Source organism: Neopsephotus bourkii, unplaced genomic scaffold (genome assembly GCF_033783945.1).
Source record: "Neopsephotus bourkii isolate Nb327-2 ecotype Australia unplaced genomic scaffold, CSIRO-AGI_Nbou_v1 NB_234, whole genome shotgun sequence".
Taxonomy (NCBI): Eukaryota; Metazoa; Chordata; class Aves; order Psittaciformes; family Psittacidae; genus Neopsephotus; species Neopsephotus bourkii.
The window spans coordinates 16015816-16028266 of NW_026900744.1; positions in this window are offsets into that span (position 1 = coordinate 16015816).

Sequence of the window (12451 nt, forward strand, 5' to 3'; positions counted from 1 at the left end):
TGTTCTTTTTTTTTAAACACTGGGCTGTTGTGATGATAAGAAACAGTAAGGGAGGTGGCTCTTAACATTGTTTTGGGCTGGAGTTTTTTTGGTTGGTTGGTTTGATGGTTTTGAGTACTTTATACAGGCTTAAAGTACTATCCATAGTCAAGTAACAGGAGAGCTGACTTGCTACTGCTTTGCAGATTATAAGATGATGGAGTTGTAAAAGAAAACTTGAATCCTTATGTTAACAATCTAGTCAGTTTCAGGATATGGTTGAATACTATGTAAAAAAGAGAAAAGAAAAAAAAAAGAGTGCAAACCAGCACAATCCTGGATTTGTATTCACATCATTCCTGCCCAACACTGAGTTTAAAATTTTTTTTTCCTTGTATGAGCTATTCATTCTTATCTTTAAATTAATTCACCTTAGGTTTATCCCCCCGTACCCCCCAAAGGAGAAGCTGTCAGTAAGGGAGTGAGGATCAGTTTTCAGAAAAAAGCTGAGCAGATGCATGTTAATTTTTTTTTTTTTTTTTTGGTGGGGAAGAGGGTCCCCTTGTGAGAGTTATACCTGATATTTTTGTTCTCTTAACTTGGAGATACGTAATACAGCCACTAAAAGGCTCTGTATTGTATACAGGCTGTTTTTTTAGAGGATGCTGGATTTCATTATTTAGTTTTCTTACTGGTAATGAGATTAAAACTTGCATGGAATTTGCTTGAGGATCATCTGTGTTCCTAAAGCAGGGGTGTCAGAGGCTTGCTTGGGGACATAGCATCACAGAAAATAACAGCTATTCTGAGAAGCTCTTCATTCCCCCCTATTATTTATAGTAACTGTAAGCATAATGTGCTGAACTTCTTATTTAATTGTGAAATAAGGAGTACTGTATTACTTGGTTAGTAACCCTTTGAAAAACGCAAATGTTGTTTACACTGAAGAGTCCCAGTTCTTTAAATTAGGATTATCAAATGTTCAAAGGGTAACTGATGCTCTAAGAGGCTTATGCAGAAATGTAAGACTGCTTGGAATGTTCTTGAGAGCACTTGTGAAAACATGTGAGTAAGCTGTCTCTGAGGCATATGCATCTGCTGCCTTGTGCAAGTTGTTCTTTGTGATTTTTGTTTACCCACTGCTATATTAAGGACTCACTGCAGTTATAAGTGTGTGACACAGTTTAAATTAGTCAGAGTGAAAAAAAGATGCAGCAAATCATGTCATCTGAGCTGCTTCAGTCCTGCTACAAGTAGGTCAGTAGAAAAGATGTATCCCAAATTTGTAAACCATCTGTGCTTGGATTTGTGAATGAAAGTGGCTTACTAGTGTGTGAATTTGTGGTTGTGTGAATGTTGCCACAGAGAAGACATTAATTGGTTGGGATTTTTTTATAGGTGTCCTGATTTAGGGCAATCTACTTGGTATACTTAGCTGCATATTTTGGTAGAAGACACAGCAGACAGGTATTACAATGAAATATGTAGAAATAAGGGGTGGTCATACTGCAAACTAGTATCTTGTGTTTGCTGGAGAAAAGTTGCTGGCCTGTGATTCTGAAAATGAATGTTAAAAGCACAGCACAACACAACATCCATCAGAAAGTCCTACTGAAAATACGCTACAGCGTTAACTGCAAACCACAGTCTTTCACAGAGCCCTTGTTACTTCTATTCTCCTTTCTTTTCCCTGTTTGAGATAAGCCTATGGAGAAATGTTGCTATGTCCACTATACTAGAGGGTGCAAAGTTCTGGATTCTTTTGCTAAGAGTTAATCTTTAAGTGATCTTTTCATTAGAGGTGTGATGTGTAAGAAAAGGTTGGTGGGTTTGTATTGCTGTATGGTTTGGGTTGGTTGGTTGTTTTTTTTCCCTTCCTCATGCAGCAGAAGTCTCCAGGCCCACGTCAAACGTGGTGCAACTCTGCTCATCAACTTAATGAGAGCTCAAAAGCCTTGAGGGGGCCTTTATGCTATGCTTTTTTGTCCAAAGAGCAATAAATTATGCAATTAATATGTGCAGGCTTCTCCCTGTGTTGGAGGTACTAAGACTGTTGGCTGTTGCCAGGAATGCTGCTCCTGCCCTGGCAGACAGAGCATCCCACTGTGCTCCAATATGCATGCATGTAAAATTGGTAACAAAACCCCATACCATTACTATCTCTGGATTCCTGCACTGATCTCCATGTGTCATTGTGACTCCTCTGCTCTTTCTTCAATCTCTTTTCAGCATGTGTGTGTATGATGGACAAGATAACTGCCAAGCCTCTAGGCACTCTATCTGGAGCAGCTGGATTTGTTGGAAGTAAGAATCACCAGCTGGATAGAGATGCTGCCTGAGGATTTGGTTTGGGTCTGTGCAGGTACAGATCAGCTTGTGATGGTTGAGTGTGTTCCCTGACATAGTCTACTCAACTCCAGAGAACTAGCATACACAGAATTGTACAAGGAATGCTCTTGCAGGAGCCAGAGTTCTATGTGAGGCCTTTGTACTCTTAACTGTACCAGCTTGCTGATTTTCTGTTGGAACTGAAATAAACACTGGTAAAATGGAGAGACAGTTTATTCTCCACCTGTAGGGGACCTGGCTCTGCATATTTCAAAAGATTTAACTGGAACAATCATCTAGTAAGTTTATACCACCCATTTGTAACATCAGAGATGTTTCTGGTTTGTTTTAGGTTTTTTTTTTCCTTGCCTTTCCAGAATAGAAATACAGCATGCTGGTGGGATTCTCAGCAGCTGAGGTGTGTTCTTTTTCTTTTCTTTTTGAAAAGTTTCCAAGCCTACCCAGAATATTTCCAATTGGGCCAAGCTGGGGAGAGATTGCAGTGCTGAATTTTCAGCCGTTTCAGATGGCTTGGGTGAATTTGGCTGCAAGGGTTCTGTACAACTGCCACGAAGACAGGAACTGTTTTCAGAACTGAAGCTGAAGTTTAATCCTGTATTGTGCTGGTAGCTCTCTAAGGTTAGCTAAATTATAATACAACTTCACAGCAGCTTTGTGTGATCCCAGGCTGCAGATAACCTGGAGGTTAACCGCAGAACCTGCAGTTCTGGGATTTAATCAGACCACTGTTATGTAAAAATGTTATAATTTGTTACAAATCAGAATAAATTTTCAAAGAATGATTTCAGCTGTTTTCAGCTGGGTTTTTACCCACTATTTTACCCTATGGGGAAAGGGGGGAACTACAGCTCTGTACTGTCACTCTTCTATAGCCCAAGTATGATAGGAGGACACGTGTATAATTTTCCTCAGTCTTGGAGAGTATGGAGACCTTAGCTCAGACCTGATGTAAGGACACTCAGTGCGGTGGAAGCCAGAGAGCATTACTTGGCTGTACAAAGCTACTCCTAGAGCTAGATTGAATGCTAGAACCAGTGTTGTTCATGTGAGCAGGAGTTGGTGGTTTGAATGGTGAATCTTCTCCCCAGGAAGGCATGACTCTACTGCTCTGTTTCAGTGGGGTCTGTCCCACTGAGAGGGATGGAGAAAGCACACTGTCAGGTGATGTTGCACTGGTATCCAGCATCTGGTGAATACAGGCAGCCTCAGAAAAAAAGTTCATAACGGTAAGAGTAGAAGGATAAAAAGAGCTTATGTAAGGGTTTCTGCTTTTTCCCTGCTTACTTTAGGCCTTCAGTTGCTTGCAAAATGATTTGTTTTGACCACCCATTCTGGCTATTTTCAGTGTCAGTAACCACCTGTCTTGTGAGGATACCTGGTACGCTCTTTGGCCCGTGTGTTAACAGCAGCAGAAAAGGCATAGATAACTGACAGCCACCTTAATGGTAGCAGATGGAAATTCCTTGTGTAAGCTTCTCTAAATGTCTGGATTCTTATTTTAGGCTTGTGTTCTAGTTTGTTGCTTTTTTTTTCAAAGCATTGTTTTATGTAATTAAAAAATGTTGATTACCTGCAGTCACCAGCTGTGCCAGCCAAAATTTTACATCAGGCAGAACTTTGTGACAGATACATTTAAAGGTCACATTTGCCTTTAATAATCCATCAGGCTCCAGCTGTCTTGTTCTGCTTTGATAGCCTTTATATGTCTCCTGTAATGCTGGAGTTCAAGAAAAGCATTATAGACAGCTCTCCCATTAATTTAGTCATATTTTAGATGTATTTGTATTTCTACAGCCATGAGTTCTGTTAAATTATGTGTTATTCCAGAAAGTAGTTCCTCTTGCTTAATTTAAATCTCTCATCCTTTCATGAGGTACCTTCCCATGTGGGTTATTAGAAGGAGTGAATACTCAAATTTTTTATGTTTTCAATTCTGCCCATTACTTCATGATATAATCTGTTTTTCAATCACATCCATTTTAAGCTGTACAGTTTTAGGGTGATTTCACCTGCCTGCATGCCTCCTGTGCTACCAGCAGTGACTTTCCCTACACACATCAGCAGCTAAAGTGGCCAAAAGCTGATGCTGTTTTATGCTGTTTGGTGGGTGTTTCCCCTTATGTGCTACTGTTTGTATTTATCAACCTTCACTTTCTGGTCTGTACTGTGTAGAGGTACTAAATAACTTTTTTGGTACAAAACCTAGTATTAACTATGTACTTCACGTAATACTCAAAAAAAAAAAAAAAAACCAGAAAGATAACAATGTACCTGAAAAAGAAAGGAGTAAGTTTTGGCAATGCTCTGTGCTTTCCCAAGTACCAGATGTATACCAAAGTGAATCATATAAAATGATATAACTGAGAACAGTTAGTACAACGGGGCAGATACAGTGGCGGGTTTCTCTCGAACAACAGTCACAGTTACTATTGGATTTTTTTATATTAGCCTTTATTTGGAGAATGCTAGACTTAACACATTTCCAATCCTGAATATTTTACTTGTTTACTTAGCAATTTGAAGAGAACTGTACTTGAAGGTTTCAGCAATTTGATGGTGTCCCTTGAAATGTAGGCTCATTTGTCATCAGTTCAATTTTTCTTGTCATTATATCTTTCTTTATGTATAAAGAAACAGATGTCCAGTATGGTTCTGTAAAAAAAGAGCCTTAAATATGTTTTTCTTGTAGCATGAACAGAACTAATTTGACAACAATTACAGTGCCAGGGCTGTGAGTAGGGTGGTACAGAGCAACACTAATCCTTTCAAACAGCATCACTTCACTTTGGCAAAACAACAGTGTCTAGATCAGAACGGGTGTGATATTTCCTCTGGGTGATATAGTCCCTGCTAACTGTAGAATGACATTTTTTCGCAGCTCTGCACAAGCATATTGTAGAACCAGTAGGAGAGGTGGGTGCATGACAGGCTGACTAGCTCAAGGTCACACAGGGTATTGTCCAGATGGAACATCCCAGGAGCACTGTAACAGTTCACAAAGAAAGCTAACTCAAAGAAAGCTAACTCATCTTTAACCTCCCATGCTTCTTCACAAAGGAAAATGCTGGAGTTTAAATAAGAAGTACTGTTTCGTATTTACTATAAAAGTTTAAAAAACCAATTATGGAAGGTAAGAGCTTAATTTGGATGTTTAGGATATCTTGTAAAAATCCCAAGAACAATTTACATAGATTTTGAAGTGAAAGCGTGAATTCTTATTACATATTTTAACTGTTAAAATTGTATAGCTAAAGCCAGATCCAGAAAAAAACCACAGATTCTTTTAATGGGAAGAGTGTAATTTTAGCACAGTTGCCACAGAAATACAAAAAACCAAGCTCTGCCCACAGTTGCCTTTGGAGATAAACTGCTGGTTTTAATGCATTTGCAGGAGCCTCATGAAGATATCTGGCATGCTGTTGGTAATTGCATTTGTGGAAGATGAGATAAATATTGATGAATATAAACATCCATTAAATGTAAGTTCACTAGTTAAATAACTACACTGATTAATATGAAGTAATTTGCAGTCATGAGGACATTACAATCATAGAATCATAGAATAGTTAGGGTTGGAAAGGACCTTAAGATCATCAAGTTCCAACCCCCCTGCCATGGGCAGGGACACCTCGCTCAAACCGTATCACCCAAGGCCTCGTCCAACCTGGCCTTGAACACTGCCAGGGATGGAGCGTTCACAACCTCCCTGGGCAACGTATTCCAGTGTGTCACATTAAGATGGAATGATGCAGAAATTGACTTTCAGAAAGTAAGTTTATAATTTTATTAATGCTATCTGAAAAACCTTCTATTTAAATCCAAGCTGTGAGCTTGCAGAGCATTTTTTATGTCAAGGACATTTCCATCCCTCTCTTCTTCACTGTTTCCTTGGCAGCACCAGTCTAAGCGTTTGAGGAATACCCGGTAACCAGCATTATTTCAGCTAGGACCAGTTTCTGGATCTAGCACACTGCATGGCCTCTTAAACTGCTGCTGCAGCTCAGGTGAGCAAAAGGAGCAGGTGGCTGAGGTTTGGAGAAAACGGGAATGAGCTGATGCCGAAGTAAAATAACATGCGGTTAAATTATGCTGCCACCTTGTGGCTCCTGTTTAAAAAGATTTAAAAATACTGAAAAGCGTTAATCAGAATCTATCATAAAACAGAAGGAAACACCGAAGCTGTTCTTTAAATAGCCAGTGACACAGACAAAAGCTTTATGTGTGTTTTTCTAGGTGTTACTGTTCCCTTTGAAACCATAAAGTAGGTTGCTGTCTTATTCCTCAGCCTTTCACAATAGTGTGAACTAAAAACCTGGAGGTGCACAGGGTGTAATATATGTATCTTCTGTGATGCTATCCATCTTATTATGGACAACAGACATCACATAATATGCTGTTATAGAAACTTGAATGCATTTATGCATTTAACAAATTCATAAACCAAAAATAGAGTTTAATGTGGAAGTTGTTTGGTAGTGTTATTTATTAAGTATACCTGGAGGATAAGTAAAATTGAGGCCGAGAAGTCTCACCAGTTTGTTGAAAGCTGTGTCCAACCTGGTGTCAATAAAAGAAGAAACAATGAGGGTTGAGTTACTTTAACTTGCCTTGCTTTCAACAGTCAGGACTTGAACATGATTCTACGTTCCTACATGAACAGTAGGATGTTTCTAATTAAGCTTAATACTTCTATGACCTCTTTGCCAGCTCTTGTTTCACTTGACCTTACTTTTGAACTGCTGTAGGTTTGTTCTGGGCTTTTTTTTTCCCTCCCTGGATCTAGGATTGCTCTTGCTAGTGTCTCAGATTTCTTCTCTGTTTGTAGATGACTCAGATTCCCTTAGTCACTGTGGTCCCTGTTCCAGGCACAGGGGCCTCAGGAGGCAATGCCTCCTGGCAGCTCTATGTGCTTATCCAAATCTTTTTTTCAGGGCATTCTGAGACTATACAAATAGTACCTAACAGTTGCCATTTACCACTTATTTCATGTAATGTATGATAGAGGGTGAGCTGGACTGTGCTGCATAGCTTGCATGGCCAAATGACACTTCATTCCTCCCTCTCCCTATCCCCAGCCTGGTTTCTCTGTCAGTATTACAAGCTTGGTTTCTTGCAGGCTTTCTAACTTAATAGAATCATAGAATAGTTAGGGTTGGAAAGGACCTTAAGATCATCAAGTTCCAACCCCCCTGCCATGGGCAGGGACACCTCGCACTAAACCATATCACCCAAGGCCTCGTCCAACCTGGCCTTGAACACTGCCAGGGATGGAGCATTCACAACCTCCCTGCGCAACCCATTCCAGTGCCTCACCACCCTAACAGGAAAGAATTTCCTCCTTATATCCAATCTAAACTTCCCCTGTTTAAGTTTTAACGCGTTACCCCTTGTCCTATCACTACAGTCCCTAATGAAGAGTCCATCCCCAGCATCCCTATAGGCCCCCTTCAGATACTGGAAGGCTGCTATGAGGTCTCCACGCAGCCTTCTCTTCTCCAGGCTGAAGAGCCCCAACTTTCTCAGACTGTCTTCATACGGGAGGTGCTCCAGTCCCCTGATCATTCTCGTTGCACTCCTCTGGACTTGTTCCAACAGTTCCATGTCCTTTTTATGTTGAGGACACCAGAACTGCACACAGTACTCCAAGTGAGGTCTCACAAGAGCAGAATAAAGGGGCAGGATCACCTCCTTCGACCTGCTGGTCACACTCCTTTTGATGCAGCCCAGGATACGGTTGGCTTTCTGGGCTGTGAGCGCGCACTGCCGGCTCATGTTCATTTTCTCATTGACCAGCACCCCCAAGTCCTTCTCTGCAGGACTGCTCTGAATCTATTCTCTGCCCAGCCTGTAGCTGTGCCTGATATTGCTCCGACCCAGGTGTAGGACCTTGCGCTTGTCATGGTTAAACTTCATGAGGCTGGCATCAGCCCACCTCACAAGCGTGTCAAGGTCCCTCTGGATGGCATTCCTTCCCTCCAGGGTATCAACCGAACCACACAGCTTGGTGTCATTGGCAAACTTGCCGAGGGCGCACTCAATCCCACTGTCCATGTCAGCGACGAAGATGTTAAACAAGACCGGTCCCAACACTGATCCCTGAGGGATTCCACTCGTTACTGGTCTCCAGCTGGACATTGAGCCATTGACCACAACTCTTTGTGTGTGGCCATCCAGCCAGTTCTTTATCCACCAAGTGGTCCATTCATCAAATTGATGTCTCTCCAGTTTAGAGACAAGGATGCCATGTGGGACAGTGTCGAACACTTTGCACAAATCCAGGTAGATGACATCTACTGCTCTACTGCTGTCCATCAGTTCTGTAGCCCCATCGTAGAAGGCCACCAAATTGGTCAGGCAGGATTTCCCCTCAGTGAAGCCATGCTGGCTGTCACCCAGCACCTTGTTGTTTTTCATGTGCCTTAGCATGCCTTCCAGGAGAATCTGCTCCAAGATTTTGCCAGGCACAGAGGTGAGACTGAGTGGTCTGTAATTCCCCGGGTCATCCATTTTCCCCTTCTTGAAAATGGATGGAGGCATGATGCGAACAGCCTGTCTGCTCTTTAAAAAAACCCAGTATTAACTGTCAAAGCACACTGGCATAACAGGTCAACTCTGCATGGGCTAAGAACTGAGCTAGGGCTATACCATACTTGACACCAAAAAGAGAACCCAAGTTGTTCACCCAGTCAGCTCTCTGATATCAGTCTCTGCCTTCCCTGCTTGCAGGCAGGAGGAAACAGCCTTTCTGTATCAAAGAGAATCATTTGACACCAAGTCACAAAGCAACAAGCAAACAGCAGTGCTTTTTGCCAGTCCAGAAGCACAGACTGAGAATTATGGCAGCATGCAGGTTCTCTTCTAGAGCACAGCTGCAAACACAAAAACCAGGTATTATAGCTGAGACCACACCATGCTGAGCAGAAAGAAGAGACAGTTACGCCTGTTTTGCTTTCTGAATACTGTTTACACCCCAGCATGTTATTTGCTTTTTCACAATAGGACAAGTTTGTTGACTCATGTTTAGCTTGTGACCCAGTATAAACACCAGCAGTTTCTGCTGTCAGAACAGACAGCATCTGCTGCTGTCTACAGAGCTGGTTTTTTTTCTCCTAAATACAGAAACTTGCATTTATCTGCACTGCATGGCATCCTAGTTTTTCCATTACCATTTTTGCATATGTCAAGGTTTGAATTCCAGCCATACCTCTCTTCAATACCCTACAGATTCCTCAAATCTGTAATAGTTTGTTAATAAATATATTAAAATTACATTTTCTGTTCACCACCCAAGACTGAAAGAAAGGTTCCTCGGACAAGCACCTCAAAATACATATGTATGTTCCCCCCTCCCCAGGTAGAATCATCAACCATTCTGTATCCAGTTTATCTAGAGTTACATCAGGTATGACTATGCCAGAAAGACTGTGTATTTGTCACGTACTGCCTCTCCCCTAGCACTAAGACCTTCTAATCTTGTCATAGGATGATAATACTTTGATATAAGCTGACTTTCCTCAAAAAACCCTCAAACTTAAAATCAGCCTAGAAGATGCTGGATGTTTCAGATTGTTGTGTTTGTTTTGTTTTTTTGTGGGTTTTTTTAATGTAAATGAAAATTAAACTGATCTGTAGCTACCCTGGTCTTCTTTGTCTTCCTTCTAGATACAGGCACTGCACAATGTTTACGGCAGTCAGGTTCTCCACCTACCCACCATAATTTGTCAAAAATATCCACAAATTATTCTGAAATCACTTCAGCTAACTTTTTATCAAAATTCCTGACACCCAGACAGCTTGAGACCATCTGATTTCCCAAGAGCCTTCTTGAATATATTGAATATATTGGTTTTTTCCTCTATTCTAAGCAGAGATGTCACTGTTTGTCATTATCACCAGTAGTGCTAGTCAGCACTTCTTTCTTTTGAACTTTCTAACAATGACTAGCATGAGGAAATAAAGCACTAAGCATTTCAGCCTTCTTGACATTTTTGAATAGGTCTTTCTGTTTCCATGATTATCCTACATGTACATTAATAGTATGAGGAGGACCGAGGAAAGTGCTGACCTGCTCATTTGTTGTGCTTCGCAGGACTACTGAAAGGAAGGGTTGTCACAGTCATAACAACTGTTTTTTATGTTAAGGGGTCATGACAGAGCAAAGGAGCATTTGTCCTGCAGACTTTGAAACATAAACTAATCTCGCAGTTACAAAGGGAGAACTGTGGTTATTAATTTAGTCATGCCACTTTAGGTCAGTGTCACCAAAAGCTCGTTCCCATTGCTCAAGAGGCAAGCCCTAAGTTATCCCACATGACATCCTTGTCTCTAAATTGCAGAGACATCAAATTGATGAATGGACCACTCGGTGGATAAAGAACTGGCTGGATGGCCACACACAGAGAGTTGTGGTCAATGGCTCAATGTCCGGCTGGAAACCAGTAACGAGTGGTGTCCCTCAGGGATCGGTGTTGGGACTGGTCTTGTTTAACATCTTCATAACTGACACAGACAGTGGGATTGAGTGCACCCTCAGCAAGTTTGCCGATGACACCAAGCTGTGTGGTTCGGTTGATACGCTGGAGGGAAGGAATGCCATCCAGAGGGACCTTGACATGCTTGTGAGGTGGGCTGATGCCAACCTCATGAAGTTTAACCATGCCAAGTGCAAGGTCCTACACCTGGGTCGGAGCAATATCAGGCACAGCTACAGGCTGGGCAGAGAAGAGATTCAGAGCAGCCCTGCGGAGAAGGACTTGGGGGTGCTGGTCGATGAGAAAATGAACATGAGCCAGCTGCAGTGTGTGCTCGCAGCCCAGAAAGCCAACCGTATCCTGGGCTGCATCAAAAGGAGCGTGACCAGCAGGTCAAAGGAGGTGATCCTGCCCCTTTATTCTGCTCTCATGAGACCTCACTTGGAGTATTGTGTGCAGTTCTGGTGTCCTCAACATAAAAAGGACATGGAACTGTTGGAACAAGTCCAGAGGAGGGCCACGAGGATGATCAGGGGACTGGAGCACCTCCCATATGAAGACAGGCTGAGAAAGTTGGGGCTGTTCAGCCTGGAGAAGAGAAGGCTGCGTGGAGACCTCATAGCAGCCTTCCAGTATCTGAAGGGGGCCTATAGGGATGCTGGGGATGGACTCTTCATTAGGGACTGTAGTGATAGGACAAGGGGTAACAGGTTAAAACTTAAACAGGGGAAGTTTAGATTGGATATAAGGAGGAAATTCTTTCCTGTTAGGGTGGTGAGGCACTGGAATGGGTTGCGCAGGGAGGTTGTGAATGCTCCATCGCTGGCAGTGTTCAAGGCCAGGTTGGACGAGGCCTTGGGTGATATGGTTTAGTGCGAGGTGTCCCTGCCCATGGCAGGGGGGTTGGAACTTGATGATCTTAAGGTCCTTTCCAACCCTAACTATTCTATGATTCTACACCTTTGTTGCATATTCTGGGTGTTCCCTGAAGTCCACAGGATTCCTAGAATTTGCATCCATGCTGCCTTTGTGGCAGTCTGAGCTCAGGATCGTCTGGGTCTGGATCAACTTCACTTGCCCATGAAACTGGGGGGACTTCATCTGCCTGCTGTCAGGCAAATAGCATACTTGCAAAGGCAGATGATGGGAAAATCCTGAAATATAACCTACTTTCTGTGGGTCACCTTATTTGGACAATTTTCGTCATGCATAAGAAGGCTGCAAGCAGGATATACACAACTTGGCTAATAAATATATCTTTATGGCTTTAACACAAAGTGAGGAACATGGGTTTTAACACGCTGGTAAACCAAGCATTACTACAAGCTGCTATGTCAGGTGTTAGTATGCTTCTACCCTCCTTTTCCTAAGACACCCAAAGAGCCTTTGCTGGCCCCATAGGCATTGCCAGAAGCAGAAGGGTTGGTCTCCAATGCTCCCTGCAGCAGATCCTTAGTGGTGCTCAGTTGCTGCCTTCTGCCTCTGTAAGTATTTCCTATAGAATTTTCAATATTGATGTCTTCCCCTTGAATCTTTGAGTTCCCGACTTCCCCAGCTGCAACAATTCTGTAACTTTGTCTTACCTGGCATAACTCTGGTTTATATATTTTTTTTCACTTCTTGCAATTTCTCCCTATTTTCCAGAGCTGGGC